The following is a 23010-nucleotide window of genomic DNA, read 5'->3' as shown; positions in this document are numbered from 1 at the left end:
GTCACATGTACCGAGGTATAGTGAAAAGCATTGCTTTGCTTCCTAGCCAGACAATTACATAAGTATGTCAGATTAATAGGACAAAATGAAGAATACATAATTACAGCTACAGAGAAGGTGTAGAGAGAGATCAACTCTAATATATGATAGGCCCACTCATAAGTCTGATAACAGCAGGGGAGAAGCTGTTCTTAAATCTGTTGGTATATACTTTCAAACTTTTGTATCTTCTGCCAGGTGGAAGGTAGCGTAATTGCGGTGGAAAGAGTCTTTGATTATTTTGGTTGCTTTCCCAAGGCCGCGGGAAGTATAGATGGGGTCAATCGATGGAAGGCTGGTTTGCGTGATAGACTGGGCTGTGTTCACAACTCTCTGTAGTTTCTTGAGGCTTTGGGAAGAGCAGTCACCACACCACACTGCAATGTGCCCAGATAGAATACCTTCTATGGTGCATCTATAAAAAACCGTTCAAGAGTTCTTGTGACATGCCAACTTTCATTAGCCTCCTGAGGAAGTAGAGGTGGTGGTGTGATCAGTAGCATTGATGTGGATGGTCTGTTGGTGAAATTTACTATTGGGAACTTGAAGGTCTTGACCACCTCCACCTCAGCACTATTGATACAGACAGGGGCACATCCTCCACTCCCCTTCACAGATAGATAGAACCCCTACAGTGTGGAAACAGGCCCTTCGGCCCTACAAGTCCACACTGAACCTCAGAGCATCCTACCCAGACCAATCCTTCTATAGCCCACCTAATCTACACCTCCCTGAGGACTATGGGCAATTTAGCATGGCCAATCCACCTGACTGCATTTCATTGGACTGTGGGAAGAAACTGGAGCACATCCACTCAGACACGGGGAGAATGTGCAAATGAGTTTTGAGAAGATTTGTAGCTCAGGTTGAGGTTCTGGATGTGAGTTTGCTCGCTGAGCTGGAAGGTTAGTTTTCAGACGTTTCGTCACCATTCTAGGTAACATCATCAGTGAGCCTCCGACGAAGCGCTGGTGTTATGTCCCGCTTTCTATTTATCTGGTTAGGTTTCCTTGGGTTGGTGATGTCATTTCCTGTTCTTTTTCTCAAGGGATGGTAGATTGGCTCCGAATGTGCAAACTTCACACAGACAGTCGCCCCAAGGCTGCAATCGAACCCAGGTCCCTGGCGCTGTGAGGTAGCAGTGCTAACCACTGTGCCACCGTGCCACCCATTTTTTAAGCCGCCTGTACCTGTTATTCCCAGGTGGTCTCCCATCCAAGTACTAACCAGGCCTGAGTCTGCTTAGCTTAAGAGATCAGATGAAATCAGGCATTTTCAGACCAGTATGGCTGTGAGTGAAGGGGTTTGATCCTTCCCGGCAGGGAACTGAAGCCCAGTGTCCCACATGACAGGTGGGGATACTAACCACTATGCTATTGAGGAAGGCCATACTTCTTGAAGTCAATGGCCAGCATCTTCGTTTTGCTGACACTGCGGGAGAGATTGTTGTCTTTACACCATACCATCGCTTTCTCCAAAATTGTTCTGAAACAGGGCAAGTTGTCCTATAGATTAGAGAAGCAACAATCGGACAGGGGCATAGCCACTGAGTCACACTGAACAGGCAATGTATCAGACAAAGTATATAAGGTTTTGGCCTAATGGAGAGATAGTAGGAACTGCAGATGCTGGAGAATCTGAGATAACAAGGTGTAGAGCTCGATGAACACAGCAGGCCAAGCAGCATCTTAGGAGCAGAAAGGCTGACGGTTCGGGCCTAGACCCTTCATCAGATATGGGGGAGGGGAAAGGGGTTCTGAAATAAATAGGGTGAGAGGGAGATGTAGATAGAAGATAGATAGAGGAGAAGCTAGGTTGAGAGGAGACAGACAAGTCAAAGAAGCAGGGATGGAGCCAGTAAAGGTGAGTGTAAGTGGGGAGGTAGGGAGGAGATGGGTCAGTCCAGGGAGGACAGACAGGTCAAGGAGGCGGGATGAGGTTAGTAGGTAGAAAATGGGAATGCGGCCTGAGGTGGGAGGAGGGGATAGGTGAGAGGAAGAACAGGTTAGGGAGGCGGGGGCGAGTTTGGCTGGTTTTGGGATGCGCTAGGGGGAGGGGAGATTTTGAAGCTTGTAAAATCATTTCCCACAACTCATCCCTCACACCCCGTGCCTGCAGTAGCAACCAATAAAGAATCCCCCTCATTCTCACGTACCACCCCACCAACCTCAGGAACAATTACATTCTCCACAGCCACATGCTTATCCACAGTACAGAGGTGCACCTTGAAGGACCGGGGGATATAGATACAGGATCAGTATCCTCGATTGGACAGAGGGACATTGGCTGAGGGGAGTCAGGCTTTCAAAGCAGGTTAGTGTAGGTGTTTACAGGTTCCACGTAGAAGATCACTTTCCTGCAAAATCAAGAGAAATTACGTTGTCAATGAGCATCAAAGTTTACCACAGCCCTGTTTTTGAATCTTTAAAAAGCTTACCTCGAGTGTCGGTGCCTTCCATTTCTAGTTGCAGCAGCAGCGTGAGTGGGACCCAGGAGCAGGAGCCTGTCGGGAAGCCGGTGAGTCACTGTTTTTGAATCGACAAAAAGCTTACCTCGTGAATAGGCGGAGGTACGCTGAGCAGGAGCGGACACGGGACTGGTGAGTAAGTGAGGTAATATATTTGTGTGGTTGCGTTGCCCTGAAACACTACTCGGGTAGTGTGTCCCACTCATCCTACTCCTCGAACCAAAAAAAAGGTTGCGTGTGCCTTATTGGTAAGGTAACAAGTTTATTTTTTATCCTTTACTTTTTAACAGTCTTGGGAATTTAGAATAATGGGAACAGAGGTCAGGGCAGTTGAATGTTCCTCCTGCAGAATGTGGGAGGTAAGGGTCACCACTAGTGTCCCTGCTGACTACATCTGCGGGAAGTGCACCCAACTCCAGCTCCTTGAAAACCACATCAGGGAACTGGAGCTGGAGCTGGATGAACTTCGGATCATTCGGAAGGCAGAGGGGGTTATTGAGAGGAGTTACAGGGAGGTAGTCACTCCTCAGGTACAAGAAAAAGGCAGATGGGTTACGGTCAGGAAACGGAAAGGGAACCAGCAGGCAGTGCAGGGATCCCCTGTGGCCATTCCCCTCAACAATAAGTATACCGTTTTGGATACTGTTGGGGGGGACGACTTACCAGGCGAAAGCAGTGGGGCACAGGTCTCTGGCACAGAGTCTGTCCCTGCTGCTCAGAAGGGAAGGGGCAAGAGGAGCAGAGTAGTAGTCATTGGGGACTCCAAAGTTCGGGGGACAGATAGGAGGTTCTGTGGGGACGAGAGAGACTCACGGTTGGTGTGTTGCCTCCCAGGTGCCAGGGTGCATGATGTCTCTGATCATGTTTTCGGGATCCTTAAAGGGGAGGGGGAGCAGCCCCAAGTCGTGGTCCACATTGGTACCAACGACATACGTAGGAAGAGAGATGGGGATTTAAGGCAGAAATTCAGGGAGCTAGGATGGAAGCTGAGAGCTAGGACGAACAGAGTTGTTGTCTCTGGTTTGTTGCCCATGCCACGTGCTAGTGAGGCGAGGAATAGGGAGAGAGAGGAGTTGAACACGTGGCTACAGGGATGGTGCAGGAGGGACAGTTTTGGATTCTTGGATAACTGGGGCTCTTTCTGGGGTAGGTGGGACCTCTACAAGCAAGATGGTCTTCACCTGAACCAGAGGGGTACCGATATCCTGGGGGTGATATTTGCTCAGGCTATTCGGGTGGGTTTAAACTAATTCAGCAGGGGGATGGGCACCAAAATTGTAGTTCGACTGCAGAAAAGGTTGAGAGTAGGGTGGTCCGAAATAAAGTTTCAGGGATGCAAGATGGCACCGGCAAGCAAGAAGTTGGTTTGAAGTGTGTCTACTTCAATGCCAGGAGAGTCTGGAATAAGGTGGGTGAACCTGCAGCATGGGTTAGTACCTGGGACTTCAATGTTGTGGCCATTTCGGAGACATGGATAGAGCAGGGACAGGAATGGTTGTTGCAGGTTCCGGGATTTAGATGTTTCAGTAAGAACAGAGAAGATGGTAAAAGGGGGGGAGGTGTGGCATTGTTGGTCAAGGACAGCATTACAGTTGCAGAAAGGATGTTTGGGGACTCGTCAACTGAGGTAGTATGGGCTGAGGTTAGAAACAGGAAAGGAGAGGTCACCCTGTTGGGAGTTTTCTATAGGCCTCCGAATAGTTCCAGAGATGCAGAGGAAAGGATAACAAAGATGATTCTCGATAGGAGTGAGAGAGACAGGGTAGTTGTCATGGGGGACTTCAACTTTCCAAATATTGACTGGGAACACGATAGTTCGAGTCCTATAGATGGGTCAGTTTTTGTCCAGTGTGTGCAGGAGGGCTTCCTGACACAGTATGTAGATAGGCCAACAAGGGGCGAAGCCACATTAGATTTGGTTCTGGGTAATGAGCCCGGCCAGGTGTTAGATTTGGAAGTAGGTGAGCACTTTGGTGATAGCGATCACAATTCTGTTATGTTTACTTTAGTGATGGAAAGGGATAGGTGTATACCACTGGGCAAGAGTTATAGCTGGGGGAAAGGCAATTACGATGAGATTAGGCAAGAATTAGGAAGCATAGGATGGGGAAAGAAACTGTAGGGGATGGGCACATTAGAAATGTGGAACTTATTCAAGGAAAAGCTCCTGTGTGTCCTAGATAAGTATGTACCTGTCAGGCAGGGAGGAAGCTGTAGAGCACGGGAGCCATGGTTTACAAAGGAGGGGGAATCTCTGGTCAAGAGGAAGAAGGCGGCTTATGTTAGGATGAGATGTGAAGGCTCAGATAGGGCGCTTGAGGGCTACGAGGTAGCCAGGAAAGGCCTAAAGAGAGAGCTCAGAAGAGCCAGGAGGAGACATGAGATGTTGTTGGCGGATAGGATCAGGGTAAACCCTAAGGCTTTCTATAGGTATTTAAGGAATAAAAGAATGATGAAAGTAAATTAGGGCCAATCAAGGATAGTAGTGGTAAGTTGTGTGTGGAGTCAGATGAGATAGGGGAAGCGCTAAATGAATATTTTTCAACAGTATTCACTCTAGAAAACAACAATGTTGTCGAGGAGAATACTGAGATACAGTCTATTAGACTAGGTGGGATTGAGGTTCACAAGGAAGAGGTATTAGAAATCCTTCAGAGGGTGAAGATTGATAAGTCCCCTGGGCCGGATGGGATTTATCCTCAGATCCTCTGGGAAGCCAGGGAGGAGATTGCCGAGCCTTTGGCATTAATCTTTAACTCGTCATTGTCTACAGGAATAGTGCCTGACGACTGGAGGATAGCAAATGTGGTTCCCCTGTTCAAGAAGGGGAGTAGAGACAACCCTGGTAATTACAGACCAGTGAGCCTTACCTCAGTTGTTGATAAAGTGTTGGAAAAGGTTATAAGGGATAGGATTTTTAATCATCTAGAAAAGAATAAATTGATTAAGGATAGTCAGCACGGTTTTGTGAAGGGAAGGTCATGCCTCACAAACCTTATTGAGTTCTTTGAGAAGGTAACCAAACAGGTAGATGAGAGTAAACCGGTTGATGTGGTGTATATGGATTTCAGAAAGGCGCTCAATAAGGTTCCCCACAATAGGCTATTGTACAAAATGCGGAGGAATGGAATTGTGGGAGATATAGCAGTTTGGATCGGAAATTGGTTTGCTGAAAGAAGACAGAGGTTGGCAGGTGATGGGAAATGTTCATCCTGGAGACCCGTTACTAGTGGTGCACCGCAAGGGTCGGTGTTGAGTCCACTCCTGTTTGTCATTTTTATAAATGACCTTGATGAGGGCGTAGAAGGATGGGTTAGTAAATTTGCAGATAACACTAAGGTCGGTGGAGTTGTGGATAATGACGAAGGATGCTGTAGGTTGCAGAGAGACATAGATAAGCTGCAGAGCTGGGCTGAGAGGTGGCAAATGGAGTTTAATGCAGACAAGTGTGAGGTGATACACTTTGGTAGGAGTAACCAAAAAGCAAAGTACAGGGCTAATGGTAAGATTCTTAGTAGTGTAGATGCGCAGAGAGATCTCGGTGTCCATGTACACAGATCCTTGAAAGTTGCCACCCAGGTTGACAGGGCTGTTAAGAAGGCATACAGTGTTTTAGCTTTTATTAATAGAGGGATCGAGTTCCGGAACCAAGAGTTTATGGTGAAGCTGTACAAAACTCTGGTGCGGCCGCACTTGGAGTATTGTGTACAGTTCTGGTCACCGCATTATAAGAAGGATGTGGAAGCTTTGGAAAGGGTGCAGAGGAGATTTACTAGGATGTTGCCTCGTATGGAGGGAAGGTCTTATGAGGAAAGGCTGAGGGACTTCAGGCTGTTTTCATTAGAGAGAAGAAGGTTGAGAGGTGACTTAATTGAGACATATAAAATAACCAGAGGGTTAGATAGGGTGGATAGGGAGAGCCTTTTTCCTAGGATGGTGACGGCGAGCACGAGGGGGCATAGCTTTAAACTGAGGGGTGAAAGATATAGGACAGATGTCAGAGGTAGTTTCTTTACTCAGAAAGTAGTAAGGGAATGGAACGCTTTGCCTGCAACGGTAGTAGATTCGCCAACTTTAGGTACATTTAAGTCGTCATTGGATAAGCATATGGACGTACATGGAATAGTGTAGGTTAGATGGGCTTCAGATCGGTATGACAGGTCGGCACAACATCGAGGGCCGAACGGCCTGTACTGTGTTGTAATGTTCTATGTGTTTGGCTGGCTGGTGGAAGGTAGAATATATATAAATTGGTCTCTGTGTAATGACGGGATGTGATGAGAGAAATCACGCAGTGATTGCCCTGGAACTTCGGCATTTTATAATTTAGATCAATGACCTGGTTGAGGGTAGTGAACGCACAGTTGCTAAATTTACACAGAACAAATAGATCGGAAATTATGTTGTGAAGAAGATATGAAGAGGTTGCAGACTGATGTGATTTGGTGACTGAACGAATATCTGGCAGATAGAGTATAATACAGGGAAATGTGAGTTGTTCACTTTGACAGGTAAAAAAACTATCACTGAAATGGAAATGGCAGTTGAATTGTAAGGTGCAGAGGGATTTTGATGCCCTCATGTTTGTATTGCAAACTGTTCGTGTGCAGGTACTGTAGGTAATGGAGCAAGCTAATGAGATGGTATTCTTCATTGCGAGTGGAATTGAACATAAAAGTGACAAGTTTATGATTTGATTTGATTTGATTTATTGTCACATGTACCAAAGTGCAGTGAAAAGCTTTGTGTGTGAGCAGTTCAGACAGATCATGATCAGCCAGGGGACACAGATCACAGGGTGAAAAAAAACACATATATAGAAGCATGTTGGTTACATCACACATCACACTTGTGCACTAGGCAAGATCAACATTAGCTAGATCAGCATTTTTTTGAAGTTAGAGAGTCCATTTGTCATTCAAATATGGCAGGGATGAAGCTGATCCTGAACGTGCTGGTGCGTGTGTTCAAGCTTTTATATCTTCTGCCTGATGGAAGAGGCTGTAGGAGGTCATTACAGGGTGCGATGGGTCTTTGATGTTGGCAGCCTTTCTGCGACAGTGAGCCATGTAAATAGAGTCCATGGATGGAATGGTCTGGGCTGTGCATGTAACTTTCTGAAGTTTCTTACAGTCCTGGGCAGAGAAGTTGCCATACCTTCCAAAATGCATCACTTCGCATTTATCCAGGTTGAACTCCATCTGCCATTTCTCAGCCCAGCTCTGCATTCTGTCAATGCCTCGCTGAAGCCTGCAATAGCCCTCAAAACTATCAAAGGCACCTCCAACCTTTGTGTCATCAGCAAACATACTAACCCACCCCTCAATCTCCTCATCCAAGTCATTTATAAAAACTACAAAGAGCAGAGGCCCAAGAACAGAGCCCTGTGGGACACCACTCAGCACTGACATCCAGGCAGAATACTTACCACCTACAACCACTCTCTGCCTCCTGTCAGCCAACCAATTCTGAATCTAGACAGCCAAATCACCCTGTATTCCATACCTCCTGACTTTTGAATGAGCCTGCTGTGGGGAACGTTATCAAATGCCTTGCTGAAGTCCATGTACACGACATCCACTGCTCGACCCTCGTCAACCGGTCTCGTGACCTCCTCAAAGAACTCAATAAGATTTGTGAGGCATGACCTGCCCCTCACAAAGCCATGCTGACTCCCTTTAATCAAGCTATGCTTTTCCAAATAGTCATAAATCCTATCCCTCAGAATTCTTTCCAAAACCTTGCTGACCACAGATGTAAGACTGACTGGTCTGTAATTTCCAGGGATTTCCCTATTCCCTTTCTTGAAAAGAGGAACAACATTTGCCTCCCTCCAATCTTCCAGTACGGCTCCCGTGGAGAGTGAGGAAGCAAAGATCTTCGCCAGCGGCTTAGCAATCTCCTTTCTCGCTTCGCGGAGCAACCTAGGATAAATCTGGTCTGGCCCTGGGGACCTATCAATCTTAACGTTTGCCAAAATTTCCAGCACATCAATTTCCTCAATCTCGATCTGTTCAAGCTTGTTTCCCTGCTCCTCAAAGTTCTCATTCACAACAAGGTCCCTTTCCTTCGTGAAAACCAAAGCAAAAAACTCATTTAAGGCTTCCCCTATCCGCTCAGACTCCACGCACAAGTTCCCTGCGCTATCCCTGATCGGCCCTACCTTCTCCCTGATCATTCTCTTATTCCTCACGTATGAGTAAAATGTCTTCGGGTTCTCCCTGATCCTTCCTGCCAAACCTTTTTCGTGCCCCCTCCAGGCCCTCCTCAGTCCACTTTTGAGCTCCTTTCGAGCAAGCCTGTAATCCTCTAAAGCTGTGCTAGACCCTTGCTTCCTCCACCTTATGTAAGCTGCCTTTTTCTTTTTGACGAGAAGCACCTCCATTCCCATCATCCAAGGCTCCTTAATCTTACCCCTTCTTACCTGTCTCAGAGGAACAAATTTATGCATCACTCGCAACAACTGCTCCTTAAACAGTCTCTACATGTCTGTTGTGCCCTTTCTGTGGAACAATTGCTCCCAATCTGTACTTCCCAACTCCTGCCTGATAGCGTCATAGTTTCCTTTTCCCCAGTTAAATATCTTCCCCTGGTAACTGCTCCTTTCCCTTTCCATGGCTACGGTAAATGTGAGGCTGTTGTAGTCACTGTCGCCAAAGTGTTCTCCCACTGCGAGATCTGACACCTGTCCTGGATCAACGCCGAGCACCAAATCCAAAATGGCCTCCCCCCTCGTCGGCCTGTCCACATACTGAGTAAGGAAACCCTCCCGAACACACCTGACAAAAACGGCTCCATCCAAACCATCTGCAATTAGGAGGTTCCAATCAATATTGGGAATGTTGAAGTCACCCATAACAACAACCCTGCCACGTTTGCACTTTTCAACAATCTGCCGGCCTATGAGTTCTTCGATATAGACGATGGTTTGCCGGCGTTGAGGGAGAGGTTGTCATCATTGCACCATGGCACTCAGCACTCCATCTTCTTTCTGTATTCTGCCTCTTTGTTGTTTGATATCTGTCTTACCACAGTGGTGTCATCAGCAAACTTGTAGCTGGCGTTTGCTGGAATTTGTCTGCACAGTTGTGTGTGTACGGAGAGCATAGTAGGGGGCTGAGAACACATCTTTGGGGTACTCCAGTGTTGAGTGTTATCGTGGAAGATGTGTGGTCATCTATCTTCGCTGATTGTGGTCTGTGAGTCAGGAAACTGTGTATCCAGTTGCGAAGTGGGGAGCTGAGATCTAGTTCTCAGAGTTTTGAGATCAGTCTTGGGGAGATAATGGTATGGAAGGCGGAGCGGTAGTCAACAAGCAGGAATCTGACGTAGGTGTCCTTGTTATCCACATATTCCAGGGATGAGTGCAGGGCTAGGAAAATGACATCTGCTGTGGAGATTTTACATCAGTAGGCAAATCATAGAGGATTAAGGCAGGCTGGGAGACTAGAGTTGGTGTGAGCCATGACCAGCCTCTCGAAGCGAACCCTGTCATGATTATGGAGGTCAGAGTCATTGGGCAGTAGTCATTAATGTATATTGCATGTGCTTTCTTTGGTACTAGGATGATGCTGGTCTTCTTGAAGCAGGTGGGAACTACGGCTTGGAGGAGGGAGAGGTTGAAGATGCTTCACTTATACAGAGGATTGGTGAGACCACGTCACAAATACTGGTTGCAGTTATAGACCCCCTGTTTAAAGGACAATGCAAATGGTTTGGAGGTAGTTCAGAGGAGATTTATCAGATTGATACCCTGGAATGAGTAGAGATAATGGGAACTGCAGATGCTGGAGAATCTGAGATAACAAAGTGTGGAGCTGGATGAACACAGCAGGCCAAGCAGCTCCTAAGATGCTGCTTGGCCTGGAATGCGCAGGTTATTTAATGAGGATTAGCTTGACTTTGCCTCAAAATAGTGAAAGTGTATAGTTGGATAGCCTTAAGGTGGAGGTAGATAGATTTATATTAGGAAAGGGAATACAAGGTCATGAATATGGTATTTGGTAGACAAACAGATCAAGCGTGATCTTATTGAAAGGTGAAGCAGGCTCAGTGTTTACTGTGTTCCTATTTTGTATGTTTGTATTGCTTCACGTTTAGTTCCCACTGTTGAGATTTACAGGACCTCAGCTGCTCACAAGTATATCGTCTGGGAGGCACAGTGGCTCAGTGGTTAGCACAGCTGCCTGACAGCGCTCGGGACCCAAGTTTGATTCCACCCGCAGTAACTGTCTCTGTGGAGTTTGCACATTCTCTCCGGGTCTCTGTGGGTTTCCTCCCACAATCCAACGATGTGCAGGTTTGGTGGATTGGCCATGCTAAATTGCCCTGTAGTGTCCAGGGATGTGCAGGCTATGTGGGTTAGCTATGGAAAATGCAGATTTATGGGGAGGACAGTTTCTGGCTGAGATGCTCTTCAGAGTGCCAGTGTAGACTTGATGGGCTGAGTGACCTGCTTCCACACTGTAGGGATTCTATGATCTTCCATGTTACCAATGCCTTGCTAATGAAAGCTGGCGCTTCAGCACTTTGCTATCAATGAGGCCAGTCAGACCGAGAGGGTTCTCCATTTACTTTAGTTGCGGGTTCCCAGCTACAAGGCATTAACTACTCCCATGCGCTAACAAAGGACTCCACAGGTCAGTCTAGAATATTTATCGTGGAAAGGATTCCATTTCCTCAATGTTTTGTGATCAGCAGAAGGTTATCATGCATGTCAGTGCAAATATTCTGGATACTTCAGTGAAGTCTTCATTGTGTGACAGTAACATTTCTCACAGGTTTACATTCCTCCATCGAGGGGTTAAGTAACAGATGATCAGATGACATGACACCATCCTGAGATAATAGCTCAGAGGTAATGGGAACTGCAGATGCTGGAGAATCCGAGCTAACAAAGTGTGAAGCTGGATGAACACAGCAGGCCAAGCAGCATCTTAGGAGCACAGAAGCTGCCATTTCAGGTGGATAGGGTCTAGGCCTGAAACGTCAGCTTTTGTGTTCCTAAGATGCTGCTTGGTCTGCTGTGTTCATCCATCTTCACACTTTGTTCTCTGAGATAGTAGCTGTTACTATTGCCATCTGCTGGTTGTTAGAGCTGGACTTGCCTGTTAACAAAACACAACAATGGAGGGACCACTCATTTAATCCCAAAGCATGCAGGGTCCGGCTCATTGGAAGTAAGGTAGAGGCAAATGAGAATCTTGCATGATGGTGTAAAAGGTGACTACAATCAGGAAGCAACATAGAGAAAGCTGTGGGTAAGGAATCCAGATGCATTTGTAATTCATTTCATTTAATCCACATCGAAAAGGTATCTGGTCGAATGCATCACTTACTGTCGTGCTGATGTACTTATCAATGTCAAAACACCAGGTTTTTCCATTCTGGACTGTGCAAAATTAACAAAGTTCAGCTCTGGCAGCTTTGGTGGTTTTTCCATTTGCTACGCCTTGACTCCAAGGGGAAACAGAAAGGAAAGGCGAGGACCAAGCTTAGCTGCAATGTCTCATGAAAGGCTGCAGAAATGGGAGTGTGAAAATGTTATTAGATCGGCAGTCCAGAGGCCTGGGCAAATGTTGTGGATACAGGAGTTCAAATCCTATCGTGACAGTTGAGATTTATTTTAATTAATGCACTTGGAATATACATACCTTCCACTTCCCTGATGAGTACATCTCTAACAATACTCTAGAAGCTCAACAGCATCAGGTCAAAGTAGCCCATTGGATTGACACCCAACCTGCCACCTTAAATCTTCAGTCTCCCATTATTACACACTGTTAGCAGTGCATAGCATCTACAAGATGTACTGCAACAATACTCCAAACCCCACCACTGAATAAAAGCAACAGACGCATACAGTACTAGCTGCAAGTTCCCATCCAGCAAAAACTTTATGCTGCATCCTGTATTTCTGTCCCATCACTGTTGCTGAGTCAAAATCCTGGAACTCACTCTCTGACATCACTGTGGGTGTCCTTACAACCAATGACTTTTTAAACATCTGCCATTGTTCCTTAACAATCTTTGCTGCTATGTTCCTTTGCCAGCCAGCTTTGTCTTTATTCCTTTGTAATTTATATAAAAATCACACAACACCAGGTTATAGTCCAACAGTTTTATTTGAAGACATGAGATCAATCCAACACAGGCACCTCCATGTCATCATTTAAACTTCATACAGTTGTTTCCAGCCCACATTCCTCCCTCTCAACTGAATGCTAAATTCTATCTATGTCATGGTCAGTTTTTCTGAGGGGATCTTTCAATGAAATCATTCATTATACCCGCCTATTTCTTATCCAAAACAGCCTGATCCCTGGTTGGAGCCACAGTATATTCTTCAAGGAAACTGTTCCAATGCAATCTATGAATTCGTCATTATGGCTTCTTCTGTCAATCTGACTATCCCAATCTACATGAAGATTAAAATCATCCAGGATGAATGTACTGCCTTTGTTACATGCCCTCCTGATTTATTCTCTGTTCCTCCATATAGCCATTGGAGGGGCCTTTAGACTATTCCTGCCAGACCTCCTTCCCTTTTCTACTTCTTACCACCACCTGTATGGTTTCTATGTCTTCCAATTCAAGACCATTTCTTACTATTGTACTTATTCCAGCCGTACAAATAATGCTACCCTGCCATGTTTCCTTCTTTTCTGTCCTTTCAACAATTCACATAAGCATTCTCAAAATTCCTAATCTTTATTTCCACATTGCTGTGAAAGCTATCAGACTTTAAGCATTAACCTGTTTTTGTGCATTTAATTCACTTTTTCCTGATAATTTTGAGCATTTAAATAACAAACAATTAATTTTACCTTTTCACTATTTTTTTCCCACATAGAGCCTATTTATTGTTGTTTTTCTATTTTTCTGTATTCAGTCCCTTTCTGTCCCACTCTGGGTACTGTTAACCAAATCGCTGCCCTATAATGCTATCATATCCATTTGCCTTGTAAGTCTACATTTCTCTCACCCAAACCTTTCCCCTCCTCTAATTAGCTTAAAGCCCTCTCTATAGCCCTGGTCACTCAATTCACACCGACATGGGTCCAAACACAGTTCAAATAAAGCCCACCCCACCAATACAGGTGTCAGCACCCCACCAGCTGAAACCCATTCCTCCCACACCTATCTATGAACCACACTTTTACCTCGTTAACCTTATTTACCCTCTGCCAGTTTGCCTGTGCCTCAGGTACAAATCCAGAAAACATGATGTTGCAGGTCCTGCTTATTAATTTAGCTTTGAACTGTTCTGTTTTTTTCAGCAGAATCTCTTTTCTAGTCTTACCAATTTAGTTGGTACCAAATTGGATGATGACAACCGGATCTCTCCCTTCCCACTCCAAGTTTTTCTTCAGCCCTGAGGAGATATCCTTAATTCTAGCACCAGGAAAGTAACACAGCCTCCAGGACTCCCATTCAGGACTGCAGAGGACCGTATCTAGTCCCTTAATTATACTCTAGCCTATCACTCCTACATTTATTCCTCCCTACTTGAATTGCTCTGTGTATCATGGTGCTGTGACCAGTTCTTATGGCCTCCCTGTAATCCCCATTCTCTTGTAGAAATGGTTGGAGAATCACAGAGACTAGCTCCAGGTATTCATGTTGTATGTAAGAATCAGAGATGAGACTAAATTCACTATCATAACCTAACTTCCATCTTGAGATTACCAGCACACAGGGTCCCCCAGGAGTGCAGGCCCCAAATGCACTCAGGGTAGACCTGAGTAAGGAGTGAAGGGACTGTAGAGTCTGTAGTGGGAAGGGTAAAAATCCACCTCTGTTCCTAAGAAACCTCAACCGCAATACTTCCAAAGCAATCAGCAAGTCTTATAAGAGTTGAAATCTGTTGGGCAGTACATAAAGCACTGCAATTAAACAAACAATCTCTTCAGAATAAGTATGTCAACAATCCAAGTGATTATGCAATTTGATTGCAACCAAGAGCCCATGAAAGTCCTGAGTAAACAATTGGCTTTAAAACTGCGAGCTAAACAGATACGTAGACTGTGTGCATAACAGCAATAGAAAAGGATAAAACATTTACACTTGTTTACCATATTAGGCCACTTTCAAAGCATGGGATCTAATCTATCTTCTTTATCTCTAAGATGAATTGTTTTTGTAACTAATCTGAAGACTTTTCCCAAATTTGCAATGTTGATCTTTTACTTGAGAACTTAACAGTTGGCAAAAATAACAACTAGCCCGGATTTTGATAATGTTACACCATTCCAGGTATCATAGGAGGAACTGTGTACCATTTAGCCTCTGTCGTGCTTGCTTTCTTATTCCGCATGTAATTGCAATTAAAATTCTAAGTTGTGGTGGTGTGCATGGGATCAGCAACAGAGATCAAGAGTGGAAACCAATCAAGAGTAGACAATGCAGCACATACGGACAGATTCTCCAAGACCCTGCTGTCAAAAGGGGAGGCTCTGCACAATGAGAGATAATGGGATCTGCAGATGCTGGAGAATCAAAGATGACATAATGGCCTAGATAACTTCATTTGTGTAAATTTTCTGAGAGATCAAAACTGGCCTGGATAGTTTTTAAAGTTAGTATTCATATACATGTAAATCACATTATGGTGGTTTCATTTTGTCCATGCTATTCATTGAGACCAGCTGAGTCAGAGAGCTATATGTATTTGCACAACTTATTGTTGGCATGCATTGATGGTTTCAGGAAGTTAGGGACATTACTGTGCAAGAAAAAGTGTGGTGTTTCCTTTCTTCATTCTTCATTGAATGTTAATGTCAGTACCCAAAGCAGTTCTCACCATTGTGTGTGTCATGACTGAACTTTGTTGATTTAGCTGACTCTTCCTTCTATGTATTTTGAAGAGGTTTGTGCAAGACCACTCTCAGCAGGGATAAATGTTATGACATATTTGATCTGAAAACCCTGTAAGGACTCTGCCAACCAATTCCCAGAATTGGAAACACGTCTGGAGAATGCTGCATCGCCCTTTAGGCTCCTTAGTTTCTTATCTGGCGTGATTGTGCTCATAACTTCCACTTCATTCATAATGCCAGGCCCTCTCCACTTCACTCCTCCATTCCCACAACCACACCCTTTGTCCTCTGTTTCATGCCTCACTTCTACTCCACACCAGCCACAACCACTGTCTGAGCCGTGTGGTTCAGACCCTCTATCCAAGCTGCCATTCTCCTGTTCAACTCTCTTGTACACTGGGGCTAAACAACACAAACCACTGACCTTACACACAACTGTGCCCTATCTTTAAATGATCATGGACCAGGTGCCACAATTTTCTCATGTGCTAATGACTTTATCTTGAAGGTAGGATGTCATTAACATGGCTTTGAAATAATGATTTGCAAATGTATCACAGATGTGAACTCACTGCAGGCTGGTGTACAGCTCCTCATGGTATTGACCTTATTTCTGACCTCTCAACACAGTTGACGGAGGTATCTGCCACCATTGGGAGATTGATGCCTGCCCTGTCCCACAATCATGTGTGCCCAGCCAACATGTTTCCCACATTAATAGGCTGCTGTATATCGAGCTCTATACCTTAGACTAAACAAGACTAGCTGAGAATCAGAGCCCATATCTACTCCAGCAAAGAGCCTGCTTATTTCCACAACCCTCCTTTATGCCTCCTGCTGTAGAAATGGAGAAATTTATACCCACGAGTGAATATTAACCAACATGATTAAACATGATTGTTTACATGGCATGGTGGAAGTAGACATGCTGAATCTTTCCAGGCTTAGAGTCCAGATCCACATCAATATGACATATCACCTTTTGTAGATGGTCAGTAACTATTCTTGGAGTAAAGGTGTTATTAGGCCTTTACTCTACACTGCCATCCACACTAACCCAGGCCAACAGTTGTCAAAACACTCAACCATGCTCCTTCATCTCCAGAATCAACTATTTTATTGCTCTCCTTGACCATCCTCCATAAACATGATGAGTCTAAAATCTGATGCCCTGATCCTAACCCACACCAAGTCTCTCTTACCTAGTATTCTTTTTGTTCAACACAGTTCATGGTGAACAACTGCCTATCTTTCTAGCTTCCTCCAGCTGTCCAACCATTCCATTTAGTTCCTCTGATTAAAGACACTTTCAGCATGCCTCCCCCACCATTTAACCATCTATACACTAAACCATGGAATTCTCTCTGCATTCCCTTCCCTACTACACTCCTATTAATATCCTTACTAAAAAAAAACAAGCTCTTAGACTAATATTTGAGCTATCCCTCCTTACATCAGCTCCATTGCTCAAATAGCAGTTTATATTTTATTGCAACTCACTGTAGTTTTTTTGGATATCAAAGGCATTGCCTAAACACTAAGCATAATATTTTGGAAGAACATATTCACAATTCACTGAAAAACATTGCATTGCTTTAATAAACGCTTGAACTGTGAGAGAATATAATACAATACAATAGGCCCTGTGGTCAGCTGTGCCTGTGCCAATTCCTAATTCTTATTTAGACCCGCTACTTATTCGCCATATGTGGTTTCTATCCCTCTGTTTGCCACCTGTTCATGTGTCCATCAAGATATGCCTCAAACATTGCTAATGAACCTGCTTCCACCACCTCCATTGACAGCATGTTCCAAGCACCCACCACCCTCTGTGTGAAAAATTTTCCCCGTACTTTTCCCCTAAACTTCCCTCACCCGGAACATGCGGCATCTTGTAGTTGACTTTTCCACACTGAAAAAAAGGTCTTCTGAGTTTCCTGTCCTATGCCTCTCATTGGTACACCTCTATCAGGTCACCGCTCAGCCTCCATCTTTCCATCATTCTAACTTCTCCTCATACCTAAAACTTTCCAGACCGAGCAACAACTGGTAAACCTTCTCTGCAGCTCCTCCAAAGCCTATGTGTTGTTCAGAACTGCATGCATTATTCCGAATGGGGCCAAGGTTTATACATGGAATCAAAGAATCCCGACAGTGTGGAAGCAGGCCATTCAGCCCTTTGAGCCCACAACAGCATCCCACCCAGATCTACCCTCTACCCTATCCCTGTAATACTGCATTTCCAATAGCTAATCCGCCTATTCTGCACATCCCTGGACACAATGCATGGCCTCTTCATTGAACCTGCACATCTTTGGACTTGTGGGCTGAAACTGGAGCATCTGGAGAAAACCACAAAGACATTTCCCAAGAGTGGAATTGAATCAGGGTCTCTGGTACTGTGAGGCAGGAGAGCTAACCACTCAGCCACCATGCTGCCCTCGCCATCATGCCATCCCTTGTCACAGTTATACCATACAGCTGTGACATAACTTGCCAACTTTGATATTCATTGCCCTGGCCAATGAAGGCAAGCATGCTGTATGCCTTCTTGACCATCTTATCCAGGTGTATCATCATTTTCAGGGATCTGTGAACCTATAAACCCAAATCCCTCTGTATGTCAATGCTTCTAAGAGTTTTGGCATTTGTTGTATAATTCACATCTGAATTTGATTTTCCAAAATGCATCACCTCACATTTGTCTGGATTAAACTCCATCTGCCACTTCTCTGCCCAAATCTCCAATCTGTCAATATCCCGCTGTATTCTTTTACAAACCTCCTTGCTATATGCAACTTTACTAATTTTGGTGTCATCCACAAACTTACCCATGAGACCACCTACATTTTCCTCCAGATCATTTTTATATAACAAACAACAAAAGGTTGCAGCAGAGCACTAATTACCGATTTCCATTCCAAAAAGCACCCTTCCACTGCTATTGTCTGTCTTCTATGAGAAAATAAACTAATAAACTAATGTAGGGAGCCAGACAAAAAAAACAAATTAAAATAGGAGTTGAGTGAACTGTGGTCAAGATAATTGAGTTCACTGCTGAGAAAAAACTGTGCTGTTGAAGCATTTCATCCATCACTAATCAGTGCAATTCATAAGAATGCCAATTTAAGGGAAAAAAACAATATCTATACTATTGGCTTCTATTTGCTGGATACCCTTCAGTGTGTGAAGAAGTATGCTGAAAAGCAATTTAGTGATGTTACTCAAGCACATATTGTAGCAGACTTGCATATACAGGAAGCTACACATATTAATACACGGGGCCTTTTGCAGATGGAAAGAACATGTACAAGCATGGAGCCTGTTTGAACTCAACAAAAATAGCTGACAGCTATTTGCTGGTTCATTTCTCAGGGCAATGCCTTGACCAGTCAGTGCCAACGCAGCTAGTTTAAAATTTACACAGTCTGGCAATTGTCTGTCAATTATTATTCACTGGTGTATTCTCCATGGCAAAGCTTTTACCATAGTCCGATTGTCATCAATCAGCACTCTCCTCAAATGCAGTATAAATCTTGGATTTCCCCTTAAATTGGTTGTCTTAAAAATTGCCCTGATTACTGTCAGATGAAAAGCTTCAACAAAGTATGTCTTTTTCAGTATTAATCAGTCCAGCAATTCCAAATAACAATATGTTCGCTTTACTTAAGTAGCATTTCAGTAAGACTCAGAATCATTTCCTTAAAGAGAAAAAGAGTAGCTCTGTAAAATTGGTCAACTATCGTTTACACATTCCTGGTAAAGAGGCTTGATATTATCACAGTTTCAGCAGGAAAACCAGAAAACTGGTCCGCTGTCAGGGGTGACTAATATTAGCCTGAGCTTGTATTCGCACTATTCATGTCTGAAAAAGTACAATGCAGAAGAACACATGTCTGACAGTAGCCTGAGAAACAATGAGACCTTTAACATTGGTGTCCTACAACATTATCAAACCTTCAAAACCATTTCAAAAGCAGAGTAATTAAAAGTGATTGTGAATAACCTCCATTACTTATTGAAGACCTCTCCACTGCTGACTTAAACCCTAAGTGCTTTAGTGTTGCAAACACTACAGACAGTTATTACCGCCTGCCTTTCCTTGTTAAAATTATTTGAGGTTAGAGGTCTATGGGAGTTAGACATATCTGATCCAGTAATTACTGATGCAGGGACATTACCCTATCCTTTAACTTTTTGGATGATTTCAAGCATCTGGAACAGGCGCCACAGTGTTATTTTGTGTCCAGTGTTCGTATGAGCAGTATCATCTGACATCCAAAAATTAGACAAAGCAGTACTTTGCAACTGTGCATGTACAAACATATGGGACAAAGTACATTATTTTCCAGAATTTATTAAGATGGCATTATGAAAGTGAAATGAACTAAATACAAGTCTAACAAATCCCTCCATACTCGTAATTTATGCACAAAGATCAATAAGACTGTATGCACAGTCCTTCAGACTGCTAAAAGGATGTTATTGATTTGGGCTCTTTACCAATCCAATGAGGCAAAACTAAAATAGTCAACATCTTGACATGAGGTCACTAACACCAGAACTCACTTTGTAAGCACTTATCCATAGAGCAGCTAAACTCTTAAACCTGAATTCACTTGAATGTTCGATTTTATTGTATAGGAAAGACACCAGTTGAAATTTCCAGCATAATATAGTGGGACACATTGTACCTCAAGTTTTGTTCCAAATTGTAATGGCAACAGTTACACAATGGCTCCTTTTGTGTAAATGCACCCAAATCTCCAGCAGTGTTGCTACACTCAATAGTTTCAGTATAGTGCTCAATCCCAAGGAGAAAAATTTTAAAAATGGATTGTTCTTTATTTCTGCAATTCAGAATTCCACAAGCCAATAGGGCCAAATCATGCAAAAGAGGTTAATGGCTGAAAGCTGATCTTTTCAATAAAAAACCCTGAACCTCATTACTATGTAGAGATTTTTTTTCTTGGATCTTTCCTTCCAGTGTTCAGGAATGATCTCATCTAGGCAATGAATAAACCTTTAATTTAAGCCAAAGGAATATTTTGCCAGAAAAGAAAAAGCCTCCATCATGATTTTTCTGCAGTGACTTCATCCTGATTATTTTCCCTTTGAAAGATATTGATGTCTTGTTGTCTTTCATCCATCCATTGACTTTCCCAGTTCAGGTCTAATGTCATGGAATGCATGTCAATGTCAATTCTGAATTAATCAAAATGAAATAAATTTCAAGGCATTCCTAAGACTCTAGTGTCATCCAGTCCTTTGAACAGCCTAGAAATGCTAAAGAAAATGGCAGAAATATTTTTCACAAATTATGAGTGCAAAGGATATCAAAGACACAAGTTAGAGTGTCCAACTTATGTTTTGCAATGAATAAGCAACCTCATGACCTCAGAACTGGGCCTGATCAGAAACTGGCATCATTAGAATCAAAAGAGCAATCTTCCAATATGACGATTCACCTGGAAAATATTTGCTTTTGCATAGCCAATTACAACATTTCACTATGCCACAAGGTAAGGTTACAAGAAGAAAAGCTATTCACAATATCTAATTTTACTGCATTTCAGAGAATTATACTGAGGTACAATGAGATTTACATAAATTTTGATTATGTAATTGATCACATGACTCTGACTTCAGCATGCCAGAGGAGATTAATCTCGATGAAACAAGTAAAGAGAGTGGTCTTACACAATACACTACAGAGCATTTGAGAATCCACAATTATATATAAGGAGATGAAGAGTCTTACCTGGAAATAAGGAGCAAGCAACCTCCAGTGTCTTAATGTGTAGGGAGCATTATTGGTCGCAAAGCAAAAGAGAAAGCATGGTGGATTCTACAGAGAATAACCTCCAAAGCCAAGATCTTGAAGTGAAAACAGTATCAAAATTACACGATTGAAAAGACTCCTAAGGCAGCACAGGACCTCAGAAGACATTGAAGTTGGAGCTGAGTGAAATGCGGGAAGACTCTGAAAGGCAGGCCAGAATGTCGGATATTAAAGTGTGAAGCTGGATGAACACAGCAGGCCAAGCAACATCTCAGGGCCACAAAAGCTGACCTTTCGGGCCTAGACCCTTCATCAGAGAGGGTCTCTAATGAAGGGTCTAGGCCCGAAACGTCAGCTTTTGTGCTCCTGAGATGCTGCTTCGCCTGTTGTGTTCATCCAGCTTCATACTTTATTATCTTGGATTCTCCAGCATCTGCAGTTCCCATTATCTCTGAGACCAGAATGTCAGAAGACATTGAGAGGAACAAGTGCAGGAAAGGAAGAAGAGTCATAAAGGTAGGGTTGAAAAACTTCGGTGGACATTGATTCTGGGGCTACAGATTGCAAAGACGCCAAATGGCAAGGTGATGGAACTCAGAAAACTTTGAAGCCAACCACAAACTTTGAAGAAGAAAAGAGCAGAATTGAAATGCTAGGCATTAAGGAAGAAATTATTCACCCAGGTCAGTCAGCACAAGGCTATGTAGGGATGTTGGCTCCAATAGAGACATTGATAATGTGTAAAGACCACAAGTGGAACCTCTGGAAGATGTAGTTGCAGGCTGATTGAATATTTTCAGGATTACATTTTTTTATTCATTCCTTGGATGTGGGTATCACTGGCTGGAATACAATTTTTTGCCTGACCCCAGTTGCCATTGAGATGGTGGCAATGAGCTGCCTTCTTGAACTGCTGCCATCAATATGCAGTGGGTATACCCACAATGGCCTTCAGGAAAGAATTCCAGGATTTTGAACAAGTGACAGTGAAGGAGTGGTGACATATTTCCGAGTCAGGATGGTGAGTGGCTTGGAGGGGAACTCGCAAGTGATGGCGTTCCCATGTATCTTTTGCTCTTGTCCTTCGAGATGGAAGTGGTTGTGGGTTGGACGGTGGTGTCTAAGGACCTTTGGTAAATTTCTGCAATACATCTTGCAGATAGTACACATACTGAGCATTGGTCATGGAGGGTGTGGATATTAGTGAATGAGGTGCCTATCAAGTGGGCTGCTTCGTCCTAGATGGTGTCAAGCTTCTTGCGTGTTGTTTAAGCTATACCCATCCAGGCAAGTGGGGAGTATTCTATGGCACTCCTGACCTGTGATTTATAGATGGCTGACAGGCTTTGGGGAGTCGGGAAGTGAGTTACTCACTGCAGTATCCCTATCCTCTGACATACTTTTCTAACCACTGTATTTATATGACAAGTCTGCTGACTTTCTGGTCAATGGTAATCCCTAGGATGTTGATGGTGGGGGATTTAGTGATGGTAACACCATTGAATATCATGGGGTGGTGGTTAGATTGTCTCTTATTGGTGATCGTCATAGCCTCACATTTGTGTGGTGCGAATGTCACTTGCCACTTGTCAGCCCAAGCCTGGATATTGTTGCATGTGAGCATGGACTGCTTCAGTATCTGAGGAGTTGTGAATGGTGCTGAACATTGTGCAGTCATTGGTGAACATCCCAATTTCTGATCTTATGGTAGTGGGAAGGTCATTGATGAAACAGCTGAAAATGGATGGGCCTACGACACTAACCTGGGAAACTCCTGCAGAGAAATCCTCAAGCCATGAGGATTGACCTCCAGCAATCGCAATCATCTTCCTAAATGCCAGGCATGATTCCAACTAGTGGATACTTTGCCCCTGATACCCGTTGATTCCAGAGTTTCTCAGGCT

At 43.8% G+C, this 23010-nt stretch overlaps 1 pseudogene; it reads right to left on the bottom strand.

Moving 5' to 3' along the window:
* Positions 1-1217: 1217 nt before the first annotated feature.
* On the bottom strand, positions 1218-1336 carry LOC125449193 (5S ribosomal RNA; annotated as a pseudogene).
* Positions 1337-23010: the final 21674 nt, after the last annotated feature.

Source organism: Stegostoma tigrinum, chromosome 2 (assembly GCF_030684315.1).
Source record: "Stegostoma tigrinum isolate sSteTig4 chromosome 2, sSteTig4.hap1, whole genome shotgun sequence".
Taxonomy (NCBI): domain Eukaryota; kingdom Metazoa; phylum Chordata; class Chondrichthyes; order Orectolobiformes; family Stegostomatidae; genus Stegostoma; species Stegostoma tigrinum.
Note: the sequence above shows the minus strand (reverse complement) of the source record. Positions and strands in the feature narration are given on the sequence as shown.